The sequence below is a fragment of the Vulpes lagopus genome, chromosome 2 (genome assembly GCF_018345385.1).
Source record: "Vulpes lagopus strain Blue_001 chromosome 2, ASM1834538v1, whole genome shotgun sequence".
In the NCBI taxonomy this organism is placed as follows: domain Eukaryota; kingdom Metazoa; phylum Chordata; class Mammalia; order Carnivora; family Canidae; genus Vulpes; species Vulpes lagopus.
In genome coordinates, this window is record NC_054825.1 from 93,882,192 (window position 1) to 93,906,650 (window position 24,459).

A 24,459-nucleotide genomic window follows, 5' to 3' on the forward strand; every position below is an offset into this window, starting at 1 on the left:
GACCTGAGTGGAGGAGAACTAAGAATGAACAGAAGGGAAATTGGAATTCTGCACCAAAGAGGACCAAAAATGATGGTGAGAGAAACGGTTATTTTTTAATGAGGAACTATTTTAGTTTGTGTTTTATTGAGAATGGTTGAGCAGAGAGTGGAAAATTGATGAGATAAAGAGAGGAGATTGCTGAAGTGATGTCCTTGAGGAGGCAAGAGAACACAGGATCTAGTGCATACATGTTTGGAATGTCTGGCTTTCAATATGAATATGGAGACTTTATTTATGGCAATGGACAAGAAAGCAGAGTATGGGCACTAGATTCTGTTGGGGGATAGAGGTGATGGAGGGATTCTGTCGATGTTTTCAGGTAAATTATCCAACAGCAAATTCATCTCTTGAGAGTAAAGAAGGGATTAGGGGCTGTTTGGGGGAAGAAGGAATGAAGAAATGAAAGAAGGTATAAAATAGCCATCTAGTACAATAAGAGATAAGGACATCTTACCTTATTGTCAGGTAGCACTTGAAAGAACCACCTGAAATCCAAGGTCAAGGATGTAGAAATGAGACCAGGCAGTGTGGTTGTGTGTGTTGTTTTTCCAATCACAATCAGCTGCACAGTTATAGGCACTAAAAGTAGACAAAAGATTGGACTTAGTCAAGGTTACTGTTTGTCAAGTAAGTACACTGAAGCAAGAGAGAGCAAGAAAATGATTAGAATGATTGACCATAAATTTAATGTGCATAAGCAGGGATTCTGAACCTTGAAGGAGTAAGGGACAGTGAAAAAAAATGGTGAAATACTATTAGATGAAAAAGATTTAAACACAGGATTGTTGCTGGTCCCAGTGGGTGTAGACACATCATTGGAGTTAGTACACTGAGGGAGTGAGTTATAAATTTAGGAAGCAGTGGTCGGAGAGTGGAATGGATGAAATTAAGATTCTGGAGGAATTAGATGTATTGATAATGACAATATATATGAGAGTGATCGGTTGTCAAAGAATTTAAGACCTGCAAATGCTGAAGATCCACATCTCTACATCCTTTCTGCATTAACTACCCTAGCTCTAAATAGTGCATGTTTTGAGATGATTTCCTGTCTATGCATCCAACAGATATACTCTCTACCTGTTGGCTGTCTCCATTTGGATGCAGAACAAGTACCTCAAATATAACATGCTCTGGGGTTAACTCACTATTTTACCCTTTCCCTGCCCCCTCCACCAGCAGACCCAGAGAACGTGTCATTCATCCATTCCATGTAAGGCAGAAATCAAGACTTCCTAGACCTCCTTCCCTAACCAGCAACATTAAAATAATTTACAATCTGTTGGTTTCATTACCTAAGTCTACCTTTTAAACTGTCTTCCTTCTCCAGTCCCACCCCCACAGGTAGAAATTTATACCCACAAAATTTCAAAACTAGATTACTAAAGCAGTTTCCCAGACTCTTTGCTATGGTTTTGTCCATTTTCAAAGCCATTATCCACATTCCTTCTGGAGTATTATTTCCTAAAAACCTGCTTAAAGTGTCTCAGTGGAGGCTTTATATTGCCTTCGGATAAAATCCATACTCCTTAGAAAAACTAGGCAGCTGCTTATCTCGTGCCTGCTTGCCTCAAACCTCACATTTCACTGCTTTCCAGCACATCATGTTCACCTAGTGCTCCAGCCACATGGAATTACAGCCAATTCCTCAACTCTTTTATCTTTACAAATGCATTTCTATTTCCAGGTATGCTTTTCCCTATTCCACCACCTTCTTCAACTAGCTAATTATTGCTCATTCTTTACAGTTAACTCAATCTTGCCCTCTTCCAAAAAGCCTTCTCAGGGGTTCTTAGTGAGTTTACAGTTTCCATCTATGTGTCCCCAAAGCATCCTGTTCCTATCTACATCAAGACATTTTCCATATAGTAAATTACTCATTTTTAATTTGTCTGTTTCTCTTCTGAATCTGAGCTCATTGAGGACAGAATATTGGTGTGTTTTGTTTTGTTTTGTTTTGTTCAACTTTCTGTAGTTCTTAACACTACGTCTGTGTACATAAAAGGCAGTATGAGCTTTCTGAATGAATGATTAGCTCTTAATTGAGTCCAACCATTATGATGATTTAAATATCTGTTGAAATCCTGAAATCCCAGTTGCATGAAAATTCCTAAGGATAATAATTCTCTTGTAGTTCCCAAAGTATAGAAAAGAGTTGGCAACACAGAACAGGCACTTGGTAAACAATGAACTCTGTGAGTCCTGCAGTTTTACCCTTGGTGATATAGTAGGGTCAGGATCTGCAAAATCCCCACTCAGGCCAGTTGATCCCAGGTATACTAGAATAGAACACAAGTGAGTGCTAATACAGCACAGATAAAGTATAGTAAATTGTTTTCATTCAGTTATAGCAAATATTTGCCTCTAGACTCAGTAGCTACCATTCTGGCTACTGGACAAAATTGTTTTTACTACATCAAATTTATGTGAAACTTATAAATGAGTGTATCTGATGATTGCAATAAATACAAAAGATCCCCCAAAAGAAATAATCTTTTTTGCAAATAAATTGCATGAGGTTATCATCATAATCTGACAAATTTGGCAAAAGACTCCTACGAAGGAAAATGACCAAACAAAAGGAAATAATCATTTTGATGTTAAGCAAAGAAGTACATTCTCTGACTTGTGTAGTTGCCGAATTGCAGCAAATCATATTCACTTACTTGGCCAAAGGTTCTGCTCTTTCCACTGCTCCTTCTTCCCAGCAAGTTCTCAAGTAGAGCTTCAACAACTGCCAACATCTGCTCAACTGACCTCCAGCACCAGCTCACCTGTTTCTGTCTTTCTCCTGATCAAGAAGTACAGCAGGATTCCAGTGGAAGGACAAGTGTAGGTTCAAAAAATCTGGGATATTCCTCCTAGATCAACAAATGGAATTTCAACAAGAAATGAGAGAATTAGCAAATTGCAGATTTTTAAGGCTTATTACTGTAGCTTTGTTTTACTTCACTCACCATTACTGAATTTCAGGTTAGCACATACCTGATGGTTACTGTGGTAAACAGATACCAGAATACACAGTAGAACACACTGAAAAAGAAGTGTGGCAAGGAAAAGCATATGACTAAGAGGCAAGCAGATCTGTACTTGAATCTCAACTCTGTTTCCAACCCAAAATTATTGTGTGTCAGTTAGCCTCCTTGAGCTTGAATTTTTCATCTATAGACTGGAGAAGATTATGTCTTCCATAAAAGGCTATTGTGAAGAGTAACTAAGATCACACACATCATGTGCCTAATAAAGGCTTGACATAGTTGACAGTTAATAAATGACACCTGTGATAGTAAAAAGGAGCTTACTATCCACCTGGGAGTCAGAAAATTACATAACTTACCATAATAAAACGTTATAAATACTATTGAGCAAACCCTATGAGAGTAGAGACAAGGATATAATTAATCCTGCTGGATGAGGTGGTAGGGGAGACTTTACAACCAGGCCTCCAGATTTTGCTGTTTGACACTAACATTGACCAGTTCACCTCCATTATCATCAGCCAACAAACATGCTCTAGTAGCCCTGCTGTAAAAGTAAATAAATCAATCTTCTCTTGACCTCACACCACTCCCTCCAGACTACTGCTTATTTCTCTTAGATGATCTCATCTAGTCCCTTGGCTTTAAATACAATTTATTCCCTGGTGACTCTGAAATTTACATCTTCATTCAGCCCCATCCTCCCTCTTGAGCATCAAACTTGGACATTCAACTGTTGATTCAACATGAACATGATGGTAGGCTTCCCAAACTTACCAGGTCTAATACAACTACTAATTCTCCCAAGCTTCCCCACAAAACAAAACAAAACAAAACAAAACAAAACAAAAAACTTGCTCCTGATTTATTCTTCCCTGTCTTGTCAATGTTTATACCACAGTCATGTTCAATGCCCTTGTTCCTTCACCCTGTTTCTCATCCATCAAGTCCCCGGACTCTACCTCTTTGTTCCTTTCCTTCCATCTTACTGCTGCCACCACCACCCAAGCCCCCACCATCCCTCACTAGACCCTGCATAGCCTCCTAACCTACCTTATAGCTGCCAATTCAGGTTCACTGCTCTGTCCACAACGTTCCACTAGTCTCCACGAAGTAACTATCATGATTTTCATAAAATTTGCATTCCCCTTTTTAAACACTACAGTGCCTCCCCATTTCACTTGGAGAAAACCCTCAGTGCCTTGACATGACCTGGGAAGCCTTGTGCTGTCCAGCCCCACCTACCTCTCTGCCCCCCTGCTCTTGCCCCTCTCTAGCTCACTCACTATGCCCCAGGCACAAGGGGCTTCTTTCCATTTCTCAAATGGACCAACTTATTCTTGTTTGGGCAAAAAAACTGAATTTGTTCTTTGCTCTATGCAACACTTCCCCAATCTCTGAACGGCCCAGGCTTTCCCATATTTCAGATGTCAGTTTAAATACCCCCACCTCAGAAAGATGACTCCTAACCATCCATTATAGAGGAGCCCTGTCCTTCCTCTCACACCGATCACTTTCTGTTATGTCACTCATTTGTTTTCTTCACATTACTACTTTTTTTTAAATTTGTACTTGTTTGTTGTTTATTGCTGTCCCTCTAAAATATAAGACTCAGGAGAGAACAGATCTCAATCTGCTTATTTATTCCTGTATCTCCAGTGCCTACATCAGTGTGCAGCCTAGATCAGTGAATATATTCACACAATATTTGTTGAATAAATGAACATAGTTCTGGAAGTGTTTGGTAAGTGGAATCGTCAAATTTAGTAATTAAAATTAAACTGTAAAGGAAGGGGAAAGATAAATAGGCAGGGCACAAAGGATTTAGTGCAGTAAAATGACTCTGTATGACACTATGGTCATTATAATTGCTATCATTAGAAATTTCTCCAAACCCATAAAATACACAAGAGTTTACCAAGAGTAAACCCTAATCTAAACCATGGACTTGGGGTGATAATAATGTGTCAATCTATGTTTATAATTGCAATAAATGTACTACCCTGGTAGGGGATGCTGGTCATGGGGCAGCTATGCATCTTGGGGGTGGGATGTATATGGGAAATCTTTGTAGTTTCACTCAGTTTTGCTGTGAACCTAAAACTACTCTACTAAAAATTTGTAAATTAAAAAATTTTTAACTCTAATATTCTTTATGGCTTCACTTGCCTCCTGTTCCACTAGCAAATGTCATTGATAATCTGCTGAATGGTGAAAGCAGTGGTAATGTTGGAGGGGTTTTACTCACAGGTGAACTTTGTGCTTTTGGAAGAGTAGTCATCAGAAGATAAGCAATAAGGATACAACTCAGCCTGCCAGGGCCCCTCCCCCAGCTCTGAAAGGACTATGCATAAAATGGTACTTTCAAGGCACTCCTTTAACTTGAGTGGGAGTGCATATTATTCTGAACCTCTTTTCTCCTAGATCAATGAGAAGTTCAAAAACAATGAGAATATTTCTGTCTCTAACGATTAAGTGGGGCAGGAGAAATTAAGAAACAATCCAAAGCAGTCATTTCTATTAGAACACCTTCAAAGTAAATCAGGTATGCAGAGCCCCTTCTAAGGGGTCAGGAAGCCCTAAATGCTGTCCCTAGACATATCTGTTCAAGGAAAGGTCCAGTCAGCAGAAACTGGGAGGCTGGACCCTCCACTACCACAGGAGCAGACTGGTGAAGGGGCTGACAGTCCTGCTTCCCTCCTCTGATTGCCCAGGTACTGAGAACTTTAAAGTATAGTCACACAGTTCCTATTTGCTCTATTCTAAAAGAGATGGTACTTCATTTGTGGTCTCATGAATTCTAGAAAACAAAATTCCTCATATGGAGTCACTTGGTGTTATTTCTGCATTGAAATCTGAGACCCAGATTCCATGCCTCCAAACCAGCTTCTCAAGGCTTTCTCTGATCATCAATGCAAAGGTGCCACCATATGTGTAGGCCCTGTGTCCTCTGGGTGGTCACCTGCAGTGGTGAAAAGACACTGTACTCCCTAATGGAGCCAGCATGTGACCCTGTGTCATTACCGACTGTTCATATAACCTACCTGACTTATGTGTGTGCTTCATCTCTTTGCCTCCTGTATCAGCTAGCTGGTCATTTTCACACTAAACACCAAAGCAACAGAGAAGAAATAGATGAATCTGCCTCTGCTGTCCCATTACCCCAAGTCTAGTGAGCACACCACCACCACCACCACCATCACCTTGGACCCTAGGAGAGCAGCAGTGAACAAGTCCAGCAAGGCTCCAACGAGTCAGTTTACAACATTGGCATTACCATCACTTTAAAAAGGACAATGTAAAAGTTGCTTTGTTAAATTTTGACAATCCTCAAACAAAATGAACACAACTCAAGGTGACACTGGGAAGGAAATCTTGCCTCTTTTAGGAGGATTTTTTTCAACACTCTGTGCATGTTAGAATCACCTGGGTAGCTATTTTTAAAATGCTCTGAGAGGTTATGATTTAATTGGTCTGAGGTAGGATGGTTCTAATGACCTGCGACGGTAAAAAAAAACACCACCTTAAATGGGTAAGTGAAAGCCTCTAGATTCTTAAAGACTCAGGGAGGACTCCCAGCATTGCAGTGATGACCTTTGTAACTGAGAGTACATAAATAAGAACAATAAAATAAATGAAGAAACACAGCTCAATTAGCACTGAAAACCAACGAGGTGAGGAAGATCCATTCTACAGTTAGAAGTTCTTAATCACAATTGTGTCGTGTGTACAGCTATTTTTGGTAAGTGAAACTGAGTAAAAATGCTCTGTTGTTAGTAGCTTCAATTGGGTTTTGTTTCTTCTGATGATGCTTTTGGTAACTTCACTTTGACTTTGCAAATTTATCTTTCCCAAATTGACTTTCATAGGAGTAAAACTCCCTGAGTTATTTTTTTGCCTGAAGCCCTGCTTTGATGTGTTTAAGGTGGGGGGGGGGGGGAATCCTCTTAAATGAATTTCAAGGCTATGTCAAAGCAGTTTAAAAGTTAGAAAAATATTGTCCTAAAATTGCTAAAGTCAGTAAGTTTCTAAAATTTAACAGCAGCACATTGGACAGTTAAAAGTACAGCTGTATCTCGTGGGTCTTTGCAAGCTATTGGCTTTCTACCTAATTCTCTTGGACTCCTTCTGGAGAGGCTGTGCTGCTTTGTTTTTGCCATGCCTTTACCCCATCCCTCACGTTCATTGCTAAGATGTGAAGTTTCATTGCCCACACACATTGGATCTTTATGATCACCCACTCACACACAAACCTACTGGGCTGTCTACTTAGGGAGAGATGCCACTGCCCAGCCTTGGCAGTCACTGAGTTTTCCTGCATTTGTATGGAGCCATCTACACTCAGCCCTCTTGTTCTTCTCCAAACTCTGGAAAGAAATGAGCACCAACCAATGAGGAAAGCGAAGACTATTCATTCTGAACTTGCTATAACAATGGAGTCCACCATTATCACTTGTGTTTTGGTATAGACTCAAAGACAGGCAGAGGAGCTAGAAATTTTAAGGTGAAAATGGTAAGGCTTCAAGTGTGCCCTGAGAGGAAGCTGTTAGCATAAGGAAGCTGCAGGTGGGCTAGCTAGAAGTGCTCTGTGATTGGTTAAGAATATGTATTTAGCTTTCTCTTATTGGTTATAAACTGGACATGGGGGCAAAAAAATGGGGAAAATGTCAGTTATTTTTTAAATTATTTTTAAAGGTTTTATTTATTTATTTGAGAGAGAGATCACAACCAGGAGAAGAGAAAGAAGGACAAGCAGACTCCCCACTGAGCAGGGAGCCTGATATGGGTCTTGGTCCCATGACCCTGAGATCATGACCTGAGTCAAAGATGGACACTTAATCAGCTGAGCCACCCAGGTGCCCCAAGAAGGTGTCATTTATTAATCAGGTTCTGGCTATTTGGGGCCAACTGTTACAGAACTCATTATTTAGCTTCTTGAATTGTCACTAGAGGTAGAAATCTGGCTTCCTTCAAGTCTGAGTTATAGCAAGCAGGCTGTCTTCCTGGATTGTTTATTGTAGATAAGGGGTTGGTTTCCTGGACAGGTTGTTGTAGGTTGTGAGTCAAAGTTATGTCTTTATATATGGTCTGGCCACTGTCCCTTTATATATTCAATCTCTCAGAACCAATAGAAAGAACATGGGTTATGGTGGGTTTTTAATCCTCTGCTTTCCAGTCTGTCCCATATCCTGACTGCAGTGATTAGCCACAAATACACTGATAATTTTATTCACTAAATGTAACATATTTATATATATGTTAAATATATGTGTGTATATATATATAACTAGGTAATAATTACTTGGAAAGAAGAAGGAAGTAGCTATGGCAAAACCAAGGTACCTGAGCAGCATATTCCTGATTTCTCTGGATGCTTTTCAGAGAGTTCTCTGGAAGCTCTTCATCAAGAGCTCTTCATGATCCCACTCCATATTCTCTCTCTCTCTCTCTGGCTTTTGAAAGTGCCACTTCCTTGTTGATGATGAGGCCCGAGCAACAATCAGCAGCTCTGGTCCAATCAAGAGGAGTACCTCACACCATATGACTTGATTACCCCTGAAATTCAGCTCAAGAAATTTGTAGCTGACAAGAACACATAGGCCACTATATATTTAAAAAGTAAATTTCTATCAAATTTCTTTTTTTAAAGAACATTTGAATGTTGTAATAAGTATTGTGCCAATTAATTCCAGGCAAATAAGAGTGTTTATTATGCTAAGATTTAGATTATCACTGTATTTGAGATCAATTTAACCAGAGAATGGTAACCACCAACTAAATTCAGGGATGAACACTTAAATACATTCTTTGGAGTAATTTGCACAATCACGTGATACAGACATTATTCCCATGTTGTAGATGAGAAGATTGTGAACCCCAGAAAGACCCAAGGGAACCCAGCAAACCAATTGTACAGCTCTTATTTTAGATGCCAGGAATCCTTGCTCCCAGTTGCTCATGCTGTATTAGTTTTCTAGATAAACATAACCAATAAGGAACCAGGAAAGCCAGACCCGTAATTCAGTCTGAGTCCAAAGGCCCAAGAACCAGGAGCATCAATGTCCAAGGCAGGAGAGGATGAATGTCCCAGCTCAAACAGAACAAATCTGCCCTTCCTCTCCCTTTTTATCTCCTTCAGGCCCTCAGTGGAGTGCACAATGCCAACTCACAAAGTGAGAGTGATCTTTACCCAGTTCATTAATTCAAATGTGATCTCTTCTAGAAACACCCCCACAGACACACCCAGAAATGTTTTACCAGCATTCTGGATATCCTGCAGCCCATTCAGGTTAACACATAAGATTAACCATCACACACGTCCTGTGACAGCAGATATTCAAAGATGCTCCTAGGTCATTTTCACAGAATAACTCAGGGCACATGTCATAGAGACAGCTTCATTCCTCAGAGGCCAGTGTTTTATGCACCCAGGAGCTCTTTCTCCTGCTACATAGCAAACCATCCTTGGTTCCTCCCAAATGATAATACAAATTGCATTGTAATAATGAAAGCATACATGATAAATTCCTCTACACAATCTCACAGATCACATCTTGCTTCAGGGAGCAAAGTCTTGGTACATTTATCAATGCTGCTGCCAAAACTGTCACTTAGGATTCAAAGGTGACACATTCTCCACATTCGCTTCAACTTTGTGGTTAATATAAAATCACTTCTTGCTTTTTTGTTATTTTCAGTTCTCCTCCAGCCATCTTATCAGTTTGATGTTTATATATGTTTATGATGTTATCAGTATGAGATAGGGCATTTTTATTTTCTTAGCAGTTGACAGAAGCATTTATCATAAGGAGAAGAGATCCACCAATGCTCAGAAAATGATTTGAAACTCCTGGTTGAGTAGAAGCTAAGACCTTAGAGGGACTGAATATAAGAATTTGCCTGCCAGAGGCAAGGAGGGGAAATTGTTTGCACTGGAGAGGGAAGGACCTAGACAAAGACAGGAAAAGAGATAATGCCCACAGTTGTTTATAACTCCTTGTAACTTCCCTAGAACACTTCAAGCCTAAACTAATACAATTCTTATTGTGATTAGAACTTTTGTGGACACTGATGAAGGGGCTGTATTTTCAGTCTAGGTCTATAAGAGGAAGAACCAAGATAGTGAGCTAGACCTAGTTCTATTAACCTTGTCTTTTTAACCACATATTCTGATGCTTTGACATCTGGGTTATTGCTAACTCTCCCAGAGCTGGCCAATTCCTAGAGATAGTAAACCACACTCCAAGAGCTCTGGAAGCAAGCTTCAAATGCCAACCAAGTAATGCAGAGCCCATGCTTCCAACCACCTCCTTTACTAGCCTCCTACTCTGGGCCACCATTCACATCCTCTAATCGTCTCAAACAATTAGGGACAGCTTCTATGCCCCAGAGCCTGATGAAATTGTTTGACTTGCCAATCCCAAGGCTGCTTACCCTGCCTTGCCTGTTCCTTCCTACAGAAATCACATTAAAGGTTCTTGCTCGAATTTTCCCTGCTGCCCTGCCTCAGGCTGACTCCCACGCGTGCTTCCCTGTGTAGCCCCACAGTCTTGGCATGATTCCCCCTCTTGGGAACTGTGAATAACTAGTTTTTCAAAGGCAATCATCTCCTAATCTGTTAACCTTACTGTACCTCAACTTTTCTATTAATACTTTAAACTTTTCTGGTGTTTTGAAACACCAGTGGAAAAGTCCACAGGAAACCACAAATAAGAATTATGTCAGAAGATACTACATGGTGAGAAGAGCTCAGAATTCTCAGACATTGAGCTGGGGCTGAGCCAAAATTACCTTAATCTCTGAGGGGCAGGAAGGCCTCCCTCCTGGATATATCTTTACTTCACCCCCAGCATTACACACCTCCCTTCTCCTCTTACGTGGTATGATTTAGCAATCCAACAAATCAACCCTTAATGATTTTCTTTCATGACACCAGGGATTCTCATATATATATGAGAGAATCATATAATAGGAAGGGGTCTGAAAGTATGTATTTTCAGCTCTGAACAAAAGCAAGAATCTCCAAACCCATGTCCTGGTCAAGTTTGAGCTGAACCAAGTGGTAGGTAAAGAATAAAACATTTTTCTCTTTAGGGAATAAAACATTTTTCTCTTTAGGGAAATTTCTCTTTTTGACACACTTAATAAAATAAATATGATGCATGAGAGGAAGCAAAGAAATATGAAAAAGTGTGAAAAAAATTATCCTTTCAGAAGGTCTCTTGACATCTAATGTTGTTTAGGTTGTTAGAAATTCCCATTAAGCACATTCTGAAGCTTTTAAAAAAAGTGTAAACACTGAGATTTAAAATTATGTGTATGGTTAATCCAGAGCCCTAACATTACTTTGAAATATTGATAACCCAGAAGACAAGTGTATATGACAGAAATTATTTTTAATTTTTATTTAAAAGACTGTATTAAAATTTAGAGTAACTATAATTATGCAGAATCTGTTCTTATTTCTATTCCATTACAAAATAAGAATAAGCAATTCAAAGTCAGATATAAATTTTGGCTTGTAAAAGACAGAACTGGCAGCCACTTTGGACTGTTTGTGAGGATGTAACGCTCAACACACACACACACACTCTGTTTTTTAAATTTTTATTTATTTAATTTTTAAAATTTATTTATTTATTCATGAAAGACAGAGAAAGAGGCAAAGACATAGGCAGAGGGATAAACAGGCTCCCTGCAGGGAACCTGATGCCAACTCAATCCCAGGACTGCAGAATCATGACCTGAGCAAAAGGCAGACGCTCAACCACTGAGCCACCCAGGTACTCCTTATTTTTTTTAATTTTTAAAGGTGTGAGCAGATTCCTTGTAATTAAGAAATTAAGCATGCATGAAAACAGTTTTGTGAATAACTAAAAATAATTATTAACTGTAGTTAGGAAAAAATATATTTATTTGGTATTGTTCTTTATTAGAATCTTTAATGGTAAGCCATTCTAGTAAATTAAAATACTTTGAATTATTCTTACTCAGTAAGCCAAAATTTTCTGGGACCATCATGCATGCAAACAATCTACATAATTTAAGTAGTTAAAATTAAAGATTTCATAAGTATTTGACCTAATTTTCAATAGATGCCTCCATATATGCCAATTGAAGGAGTCAAAGTGAGTCGAGAACTCTAGGATGTTCATTTTTGTGCCCTCAGCACTGGCACAGTATCTGTCATCTCATAGGTTCTAAACAGGTGTTTTTAATAAATGAATGAAGCAGAACTAAGAATATCACTGTAATGATAGCCATTAAATGCCAAAGATGCTCCAGAGGTCTGTACTAGACAAATTAATGTCAATTTCTCTAAGTGTGATATATTAGAGAAGAATACTGTGCACAAAAATCCACCTAAGCCACATAGAATTCTGGTTTCTGTGCCTTGAAAGTCATAGGGCATATGGCAAAAATATCGAACATTTCCAAGTCACATGTACCATGTTTTAGACTTTTCTGTCTTTAAATACATTTATTTTTCTTTAAAAACTCAGCTGTCGGGATCCCTGGGTGGCGCAGCGGTTTGGCGCCTGCCTTCGGCCCAGGGCGCGATCCTGGAGACTCGGGATCGAATCCCACGTCAGGCTCCCGGTGCATGGAGCCTGCTTCTCCCTCTGCCTATGTCTCTGCCTCTCTCTCTCACTGTGTGCCTATCATAAATAAATAAAATAAAATTTAAAAAAATAAAATAAAAATAAAAACTCAGCTGTCTGTATGAGAAGCTAACAGTAAACAAGGCTAAGTCTTCTTAGATAAAACAGAGAGTTACTTCAAAGGAATGTAGGACAAATTCATGGAAAATATTATCAGACTACGAAACTATAAAACACCTGACTGGAAGGAAAACAAAAAGTCAAGTCTACATCTTAATAAAGATGTGGTTCCAAAGGTTCTGACCACTTTCCAACCATGAAGAACCATTAATGATTCCCTGCTGGCCAAATCTTACTTGGGATAAGTGCATCCTACCTTCCTGATCCCCTTTGCCATTACAACTGTTTAGATTCACTCTTGTTCCTTTATCAAAGACCACGGTTAGGTTTTGATGGCAGAGTGACTCCTGACCTTCTCCTGGCAGATAAATGGAATTCAGGTATATAGGAGGGGAAAAACCCTCTTCCTCTTCCCTCAAGTTCAGTGACTGGGGCCTGTGAGCTAAACTAAAAAGACAGACTAACAGTCTGACAGAAAAGGCATACAAATTTTCTCAATATTTAAAATTTTGTGTGCATGGGGACATCAGAGAGACGTGAAAACCCAAAGGAGCAGTCAGACTCAGGGGCTCATGTAACATTTTCACAAAGGGCAGTGAACTGCCGAAACATGACTAGAAAAGAAAGGCATGTGGGCTGCCAGGGCTCACAAACTATGGGAAGTGAATTGGAAATACAGGGAAGAGCTAATCATGGAAGAAAAGAGTCCTCTTACTAAGGTTTGTAACATGGTCCAATCTCAGTGCCAGCTCTCCATCTCCAGTGATAAGTGTCTCTTTTTTCGTCCTGGTCTGAGGTGTGGGTGGGCGGGGATTTACACCCTTTTTTTCAGACAGATGAGGAGGGCAGGAAGCTCTTTTGGGTCTGTTATTTCACAATTGCCCTTAGCTCAAAATAATCAAATACGCCAAAGTGGCATGATTGGGGTGGCATATTCTGGACCCCTTCACAGGAATGGGTAAATACTCCCATATTCTGGGTAGGGACTGCTCAAAGTCATCTTCAGTTCTGCCTGAAATATCCTTTGAGGTACCCATGGAAGGGTATCTTAAGAAACTTACAAAGGGGCAACTGGGTGGCTCAGTCAGTTGAATGTCCAACTCTTGGTTTCAGATCAGATCATGATCTCGGAATCCTAGGATTGAGCCTAACATTGGGCTCCTCACTCCTTTGGGGAGCCCGCTTGAGACTCTCTCTCTCTCTCTTTCTAACTCTTGGTCTCACTCTCCCTCTGCCTCTTCCCCCATTCAACATGTATGCTCTCTCTCTCAAATAAATAAATAAATAAATAAATAAATAAATAAATAAATCTTTTAAAAAATTAATCAACTTGCATAAATGAAAGCAGTATGTGAAGAAGATGCAGAAATAATGAAGTCAATTGCTAAAGCAAAGAGCTCTTACTGAAAGGTCAAAATAACCAGGAAATAAAACACTTTTTTCAAAGCCAATCAGATCCTCTTCACCTGATGTCATTTTGTAGGTAATTTAAGCCAGAGCTCCTAGCTAGACCCCTTTGGATAGTTTAAATATTGCTTTGGATTTTTTAGCCTCTAATATTTTGATTTTAGTTTTGTTGGTTTAATTGTGTGCTTGATTTTGTCTTTGTATTTCATTTTGCTCACTGTGTTTGCACTTCTTAGCACCTTCCATTGCTAGATTTAGACTTATGAGATTAAAGGGATGAGAATTATAGCCTTGAAAAAATATAAACAGAATGGAGACAAAAGATGCTCTTTTTTTTAATCATGAAAAATGAATGGCACTTAGGATAATCAATATAGTCAAAATAAATTACTGTCAGGTCAAAGAATGATTTGTGAATTCCGAAAGGTGTCTACACCAGCAACAATATCATTATAAAATAATAGATCCAGGCCAGCATCAACTGCCAATTCACAGAATAAAGAACATAGACTTTTGTCTAAAAAAGGTCCTCATGGAGATCATCCAAGAAAAATCTCAGTTTCCACAGGAGACTTCTACAGCTCAGAAGTACTAAATGACCAGCCTAAGGCCATACGATAAATTTTGGCAGAGTCAGAACTAGAAAAACAAAATTTACTGGTTCCAAATCTCCTGCCATTTCCATTGAAACAGTATCTCTGATAAATGAAGTAGGAAAAAAAAAAGGAAAAAAGCATTTGTTTTGTATTTGGCTTTACATAAAAGGAGGAGCTTTTTTCAGGACATGGCTTGGAGATTTTCTAGACCACTTTCTACATCTTTGTCATGTTCTCCCCCTTTATTGCGCCATATTTTCCCTAAACTTCAAGGGCTACAAAATGAAAAAAGATAGAAACACACATCAGTATATTTTATAAAGACCTTATTAGCTGCTCTGATGTAAATCTTAAAGGAATGTTGGATGTACAAGACCAAATGGGATTCATGCATCTCAACTTTACCAACTTACTGAAACACTTAAGAATTAACTGTAATTAATCTTCCTAATTCTGATGTCAATTTTTTTTTTTTTTTTTTTTTTTTTTTTTTTAGTTATTCTGTAATGGCTGAATCCAAATGAAAGGAGAAGGGAGACCAACTGCTAAGCTGGAGTTCAGTCTAACACAGGCGAATGCAGCAGGCAGAACAGGGAAAATCAGACCGAACAGGCTAAACTGCCTGAAGAATGACTCGCAAATGGTTCTTACTCCCTAACCCCCTGATCAGGAGGAGGCCACAGCAAGCATGCTGCCTACACACCCTTGTGGACCACAAGACCACCTGCTCAATGACAGAGTGAGTCACATTCTGCCTGGATTCTTGACTTTGTGCAGTTTGCAACCTCATTTTCCCAACAACTGAACTGCCAACATTTATTTTCTCACTATGTTAATGAAACCCATGCTGCTTGCAGCTCACTAACGGACAGAAAATAGTCTATTGCTTCTCTGTGAAAAAAAAATAAATAAATACCCAGCCATTACAATTACCCAGAACTAATCGGGAAACTGTGGGGAAAAGGCAGGCTATAAAGCCATGGATCCAAGTTCAGGCATAAAGTGTGCCTCAGGCAGAAAGTCTGACAAGCATCCTACACTAAAATGTAATAAATGGGAGTTGGGGGGTGGTGGTTTGCTGCCTTGTAAAAGTGATAGGTTTAGTGCTTAAGAGTAAAAGTTGGCATGCCTATGACAGCCCCAGAGCCTTAACAGGATATTAGATGATCAATCACGTCAAAAGTCAGGGCTTGTGCTCTGACTAGCCCATGGCCACAGGTCCTTGGAAGGCTTGAGGGAAATAGTAGCAGCAGCCTGCAACCTCCCCCAGGGACTCCTAAGAGAAGGAGGCTTGACTATCGAATTTTTTCACAAAATAATGATCTCTGTGGTCACAAATAAAATGACATACAGCATTTGAAAGCTCTGGGCATATTCAATTATCTTTAGGACCATAAGGTTAGACAATATTATAAAAGTCTTTGGTTGAAATATCATCTTTGGCATTTTCTTTCTCATTACCTCTGCATCCAATCAGTCATCCATATTACCAACCCAAAAGCCTAAGCATCTCTGGAATCTATTTAGTTCTTTCCATCATCTCTGCACAGCCATTATCCTAGTCTGATCCACCATTAACTCTCACCCAGACCGTCTCCTTGCTTTCAATCTGATACCCTCCTGTATGTGCTAGAAAAGCCTGCCATGAAATCTCAGTGGCTTACAGCACAGTTATTTGTTTTTCTCACTCAAGGCCTGGAAGCTGGCTTAGCTCAGGTCTGTCTGAGTCTCATCCTGGGACCTGTGGCACATGGGCGTGCTGTCTCATGACTGATGCAGAGGCAAGAGGCCAAGACAAACCTTGGAAACACATCCAGAGCCTTCACTAACATTCCACTGGGCAATGCATGTCACATTGCCAAGCCTACCATCTAGCAGGTATGTACATATACTGCCTGAATCTAGTGGAAATAGGTACGAAGTCACAAGGTTAAAAGCAAGGATCCGTTATTCCAACTGTGGAGGGAATGCAGAATTGGAAAAGATAATGCAGCATACCACACTACCTATTGCCTATTCCCCACATCAAGCCAGAGAGAGTAAACAAATTTAAATAAACATGTTACTCCCCTTCCCGTACTCTTGAATGGCTGTATTACCATTGAAAAAAAATGCCCCCCCTCAAAAAAGAAAGAAAGAAAAGTGCCCTACAAAACCCTGCAGGGAAGCACCCTGCTTGCAGCTCCAGTCTAAATCTCTTGCCATCTTCCTCCTCCATTCTACACTCTAGACATACTGAACCTCTGGCCTGCCAGCCTCTCCCACCTTAGAATTTGCTCAAGGTAGTCCCTCTCCATGACTGGAATACTTTCTCTCCCTTTTCTTTCATTGAAACCTATATCTAAAAGGATGTCACTTCTGAGAAATTTTCCCTGACCACAATACTGGGTCCAGTCCTCCTATTAAATACTAATTCCTTCTAACTCGCCTCCGGGACACTTAGTTGAAATTAATTGATCCTTGGTAGTGTAACGACTGTCTCCCTTGCTAAAATGTAAGCTTCATTGTTGTAGAAACAGTATTGAGTGTGTGTGTGGGGGGGAGTGTTATTTTCTTAGCTTCAGGGCTCGGTCATGATGAACACTCAAAATACACATACACACGTTTGCATACACACACACATATATATTCCCACACAAAAAGTTTTTCTTTAATGATCTTCCCCACTCATTCTACCCCTTCAACATTTCTTTGCATAGCAAAGACAGAAGAGCTTAGCATTTGGAGCCATGCATTGAAATCTCTTGCTCTGCCATTTAGTAGTCCTGTGGGTTAATGATTTAATTATCTGGCTGAGGGGCACCTGGGTGGCTCAGTGGTTGAATGTCTGCCACTGTGGTTGGAGTCCCACATTGGGCTCCCCGCAGGAAGCTTCTGCCTATGTCTCTGCCTCTTTTATTATCTTTTTAAAGATAAAATCTTTAAAATAATAATAATAATTTGGCTGAGCCTTTCTTACCTATAAAATGGAGATGAGAATTCCTACTTTGCAAGGTTGAGGGATTTAAATGAGATGAGCATGAATAAACACTCAACTACTGTTCCCTCCTCTCTTCCCATCCTCTAGCCTAGTTGCCATGCCCCAATGTTCCGATTTACACCGGACATTTCCAACCCAGATTTGCTGGCAGCTACACATAACTCTCAAGTCAAACCTAGCAATTTCCTATCAAAACTGACAAACTGTTCCATCCTGACTCCTTGTTTTGCCTAACCTTTCAACAGTTTCAGGTTCAAAACTGGAATCATTGCCCACAAAGCCCTCCTGTGCCTCAATTTCCCCCAGGAAGCAGCATGCCAACCAGCTCTCCTTGGCCTCTTCCATCTTCTTACTGACCCTGACCTTTCCCTGCCTGAGACCTCTCCTGGGCTGTGCCAGTACTCCAGGCTCTGCTCACTACAACCCAGGACTTCACTGCAACCACATTCATTCACATAGAATGAATCTCCATCAAAGTCTTCAATGATTAATAAAATATTGCAGCTGCCAAAGCAGTATGAGCATCATAATGACATTTTTACTTCTTAAAACCTGTATTAACAAATTCTAGAAAGAATATAAAAAATATAGGTGGTAAGATACCAGGATATCTATTTTCTTTTTTCTTTTTTTTCTGTATTATGTGGTTTCATAAGAATGTATTGTTTTTAGAAGTAATAAAAAACATTTTATAAATCCAAATTACCGCCTAAAACAAATATTCTATGACTCTCTTTTTTTCTAAATAAGAATCAAATACTTAATCTTGTCATTCAAGGTCCTTTATACTTTGGCTCTAGATTATTTTCCCAGCCTTGTCTCTTACCACTTTCCCTCATACTCCCCCATATTGTGATTAAATAATGCTCTTCATTTCTTTCTCCATGTGGAACTGAAATGGTCATCTATCCCTCTGACTCTTTGGCAAGAGCCCTCAATTTCCATCAAGGCCCACCAACTTCACTCTCTGTCCTGTGCCCTCTATAATATTTTAATAAGCTCTCAATGAAGAGTTGAGTTTATTTGGACTTCAAACACTTGCCAGAAAATATACCCTTAAGTGCCTTCTCTGTAAATTTTATTAAGAGCCCAAATAAGAAAAATACTACAGTTCACTATCATCACAACCCTATCCATTAATTATCAGGGACTAGACCTCTGGCAACAGCCTTGAAGCAGGACATTGGTAGGTTTAATTCCAGGATACATTAAAATTAAAGTGGGTATTTTACCAAATATGTCATGGTAATTGGGAAAGAAGATTCACATGGTAGCAATACTACCCAAAACCCAATGTGATTCCCCATTGATCTCTCTCTTCTCCCCTAAAAGCCTCTTCCCTGAAGACACCTCATTTGTCTTCCATCTGTTGCATTCTTCTGCCTTTAAAAATTCTTTTTATTTTCCTAAAAGCTGAATTCAGCTCACACTCACTTTGCTTATTCTACTCAGGAAATCAAAAGTCTGGTACATAGCCCGTACTTAAGTGGCGTCAGAACCCCACCTCAAATAGTATTTTCAGAGTATTCATCAAATAAAACAAGGCTCTTCCTAGAGGAAAATTCTACTGTTAAAAAATATGGTTTCTCCACACTAAGAGGCATCCTTTGAAAATCAATTTAAATGCCATGTCCTTCAGAAATCTTCTCATATTCAAATAATGGATAGACTCTTTCATAGCCAAACTTCTGTGTAGTGGGTTGAAAAATATACCCTGTAAACTTATATTAAGAATTTTTATTCTGGGAAACCTGGGTGGCTCAGTCGGTTAAGTATCCAACTCTTAATTTCAGTTCAGGTCATGATCTCAGGACCATGAGGTAGAGCCCTGCATCGAGGTCATGCTGCTCATGGTGCCTGCTTAAGATTCTCTCTCTCCCTCACCCTCTATCCCTCCCCAACAATCTCTCTAAAAATAATAATAATAATAATAATAATAATAATAATAATAATTTTTACTGTGTAAACTACACTGAGGACTAGAGACACTCTATTTGACAGGCACCTCCGTGAGTATTACTTTTAGTTATCTCTTGCTATTGTACATGAAAATTCTTCAAAAATACCAGTGATGTGTGGGCAGAATTACACAGCAAAAGGTCATGATCCCAAGAAATGATGAAAACACATGTGCTATGATTCATAGACACTAAGATTGTTTACCACCTTGCTCAATTCTTTAGATGTTATTATCTGTTACATTTAAAGATGATAAAGGAAATTTTATTTCAAATGCCATCCTTATTTTTGGTTTAAAATTTATAAGCCTGCTTGTCATCACAAAACAGTATAAAGCAATATGATGCTGTTTTGAAGAATTAGAATTAAAAAGGTATTTTATCTGCAGTGATGTAATTCCATGTCAGAATCTTACTTACATACCAAATATGTCATGGTAATATGGGAAAGAAGATTCACATGGTAGCAAAACTACCCAAAACCCAGTGTGATTCCCCATTGGCTCAAGACTCAAGTAATTGGAACAGGGTATTCATGAGGCAAAACTGAGCAAAAGAGCTCAGAGCAAAGGAATATTTTACTCTTCAAATTCATTGACAATAAATTGTCACATTCTTTAGTTCCTTGCCAAAAACCTTTTTTTTTTAAATCCTAACACTGTAGGGGCACCAAGATGGCTCAGTGTTTGAGTGTCTGCTTTGAAACGGGTCGTGATCCCAGGGTTCTGTATCAAGCCCTGCATCGGGCGCCCTGTAGGGAGCCTGCTTCTCCCTCTGTCTATGTCTCTGCCTCTCTCTCTGTGTCTCTCACGAATAAATAAATAAAATCTTTTTTAAAAAATCTTAACACTGTAAACACTGATATTACAAAATATTCCCAAGGAACAGATGATAGAAATCTATCCATTATGGTAATGGAGCTGAGCATAGGAAAATAGCTAAGGGAAATTGCATCTGGATAAGCTCTACCAGATGGTGCCTTATGATGAGCAGCCTGCCCTTCCTAGCACAAACTTATGGTCACAGGATCCTTCATCCCAGAGTGAGATTATGTGTGGCATAATAGCCATAAGACATTTTGCAAAGCCATATGGCCCTGTTTCTCTGCTGCTACCTCATGTACAGTATACTTCAATATTCTCCATCACCTGCCCTGACATGATTTATTAATATACAGGTAAAAGCTGATGGGAGTTGAAATGACTCCAGGAGTCTTCTAACCAGAATTAATGTGAATTCCCATTTATTCATACATTGTAGAGTCCAGTACAATAAGAAGTACATAAATTGGTAAATGCATTTATAGCTTTCAGCCCCCAAATCAGAGAAACCCTAAATACCTTCAATGATTGTGGTTCTCTGTGAGTGAAGAGATTCCATGTCTTCAAGCCAAATGCCCCCAGCAGAAGTATGATTAAAGCATGGTGGGATAAAACTTGATTTTGACTTTTCAGCAATATAACAGGTTATACAACTCAAATGACTTTTCCAAATGGGTTATTTTCTTAGAAATCATTTTAGGTGCACTGCTGAAATAGCACACGCAAAAAAAAATAAGGACTCCAAAGATCCTAAAAATTAGGTGTAATAGTAACTGGGAGTTAAGTAAATACCAAGACTGGCTTTTGCTCCAAGGATTTTTGCTGAATGACAGAAAGCTAAGCTTCTGATTTGTTAGCTTCTTTGTACATGAGGGGAGGTAGAAAAGCCTAGTGCCCACTGAAGATGGGGAGCCCGATAGGAGACCATGTATAAAACAGAGACCCTAATGGCACTAAAGGAGAAAGTAAGGAAATTTGCCTGTCTTGATTATGACCCTAGATGAAAAAAAAAAAAAAAAAAAGCCTACCCCAAGAACTTGAGAGCTCAACTTAGTCTTCAAATGGGCTTGGCCCAAATACACACTTTGTAGTCCAAACATTAAGAATTAAATTATAAAATGCTTTTGAGTTGGATGTATCACACAAAACAGAAAGGCATAAATAAATATAAGTCATTTTTTACGATGTCAAATTCAATCCCAACCAAAGATGTGATGCAGATACAGACCAAGACAACAAATAGTTCCCAGTACAAAAACCAAGAATTCACAAGAAAAAGGTACCATAAAGAATAAACCATAGAAACAGACTAAAAATAATGTCAGACATTAGAATTATCAAATAAAGGATGCAAAATAACTGTTTAATATGTTTACATTATTTATTTTTTTTTAATTTTTTTCTTTTATTTATTATTTATGATAGTAACACAGAGAGAGAGAGAGAGGCAGAGACATAGGCAGAGGGAGAAGCAGGCTCCATGCATCGCGAGCCCGACGTGGGATTCCATCCCGGGTCTCCAGGATCGCGCCCTGGGCCAAAGGCAGGCGCCAAACCTCTGCGCCACCCAGGGATCCCTGTTTACATTATTTTAAAAAAAAATAAAAATAAAAAATAAAAATAAAAAAATAAAATAAAAAAATATGTTTACATTATTTTTAAAAATTAAATACACTTGAAAGCATGTGCAAAGAATAAGACATGATAGAGAATGAATGATCAGATTTGATGAAGAATCAAATAAAACTACATTTGGATAATATATCCAAAATAAACCCCCAAAATATATATTTATATAAAAACCAAATAAAAAAAAAACCAAATAAATAAAACTTTAATAATTAAATTAGAAATTTGAGACAGATTAAACAACAGATGAAATGCCTGTTCACTGAGAATCAGAGAACTGAAACAAAGCCATGAAGAAATTAGATGTAAAATACAAAAAAACAGATTGAAAGACATGGAGGATAGAGTGACAATGGCTATAAAATGCCTAGAGACTCAGAAAAAGATGAAGAATTGGAAATAGATAATATTTGAAGATAAAAAAGCTGAGAACTTTTAAGAAGTATTGAAAGATCTTTAGATACAATACTTCAATACATCTCAAAAAGAAATAAAACAAATTCAATTTTAGACACACAATAGTGACACTGCAAAGTGACAAAAGCAAATATATTTAAAACACTCAAAGGAGTAAGAGAAGATTACATGCAAAAGAAAGATAAATGGAGTGATTGCTGACTTCACATAATAAAATATGGAAACCAGAAGAATGCAGAAAAGCAAAATGACAGAAAATCACCGCCAACTTAAATTTCCATATCAAGCAAAAGTATCTTTCAAGAACAAAGAGAAAACAAAGACATTTGCAGACAAAAGAAAAAGTTAAGTGAGTTTACCACCAAAAGATCCTTACTACCATGGATTCTAAACAATATATAAATTTCAAATAGAAGTGAAGTGATCCCAGATGGAATATTTGGCAAAAAGGAATAGTGTGCAAAGACATTGACCAACCAGTGAGTGTATAAAACTATGAAATTAATGTCTAATTTATGGTGAAATGTAGGTGAAAACTAAAATACCCTCTAACAATAGTATATATTTCTTTTTTTATTTTTCAGAGAGAGAAAGAGAGAGAGAGAGGAGAGGCAAAGTGAGAAGGAGAGAGAGAATCTTAAGCAGGCTCACACCCAGCCCAACTCAGAGCTTGATCTCATGACCCTCAGATCATGATCTGAGCTGAAATCAATAGTCAGACACTTAACCAACTGAGCCAATAGTATATATTTCTACCCAGTTATCCTACCCTTTGGACAGGGCCCTGGCAATTTATTCTTCTAGTCCAGTAAACATGTCCCCAAAAATGTTGATTAATTTGATTTTATCTGATTTTGGTGATTACAGGGAAAAAAATTGTGGAATATACTCTTTGTTAAAGACAGCATCAAGGAGATTAATCTTCATCTAGGAACTCAGAATGCTTTACCTGATTCAAGAAATTCATTCTGGCTCCCTTTAAAATTGAACCTTTATTCCTGTCCTCTTTCCAGCAGTGAGCCTCACTAATTCACAAAAACAATAAAAGAACTAGTCTTGTATTGCTTAAATCAGAGCAGGAGACAAAATGGCACTCGTGCTGTCCACCCCCCAATCCTCTGCCCAAGGCAGTCCTTGCTAGTTAATTATGACACTCTTTACTGAGGGGCCAATTGCTATCACAATCTTCTCAAGGGCTGTAGACTGCCCTTCCAATCAATCAAAGTTAGAATTTGATATTGAACCTACTTGGCCTTTTCCAACTTAAAGGCTGCTGGCTTTATTCTATATGGAAAACAATCTATGATTGCTATTTCCTTCTTTAGTTGTTTTGGAGAGAAATATAATTTTATTTTCTTTCCTGGAAATATTCTTTCACTTCTGGTTGCTGGCAAAGGGTAAAAATTATAACAAGTAATCACAATGGCTTAGGCATACACAGTCTGATTTTTAGGTACCCACATTCTGTATTTGCTTATAAATAACTGAACAAGAAAATGTGGTGCCTGGGTGGCTCAGTCAGTTAAGCTACTGCCTTCAGCTCAGGTCATGATCCTGGGATGTCCCAGGATTGACTCCCAACATTGGGCTCCCAGCTCAGTGGAGAGTCTGCTTCTCCCTCTGCCCCTCACCCTGCTCATGCTCCCTCTCTCTCTCTCTCAAATAAATATATAAATTTTTAAATAAATAAATAAGGAAATAACTGTACAAGAATTATGTATTTGCCATGTCACAATAAAACCCATATTTTGATAGTGCTTTGTAGTTTTCAAAGCACATTACTATAAATTTTTTGTCTCAGACCCTAAAAAAAATATGTATTGAGCAATGCCATGTGACAGGCATTGTGCTAGATGTCAGGGATATAAAACTTCTTGCCCTCTTGAGTTTGTAGCTTAGTAGAGGAAAC

At 38.7% G+C, this 24,459-nt stretch overlaps 1 long non-coding RNA gene across 1 annotated transcript in view; it reads right to left on the reverse strand.

Annotated features, from left to right (window-relative positions):
- Positions 1–400: 400 nt before the first annotated feature.
- Positions 401–24,459, reverse strand: part of LOC121485122 — a 59,708-nt gene continuing 35,649 nt past the window's right edge. The window contains exons 2-3 of the long non-coding RNA XR_005986208.1: positions 2,709–2,903; positions 401–621 (exon numbers count right to left, since the gene is read on the reverse strand). This is a non-coding gene — a long non-coding RNA (uncharacterized LOC121485122). The remainder of the gene's footprint in view (positions 622–2,708; positions 2,904–24,459) is intronic.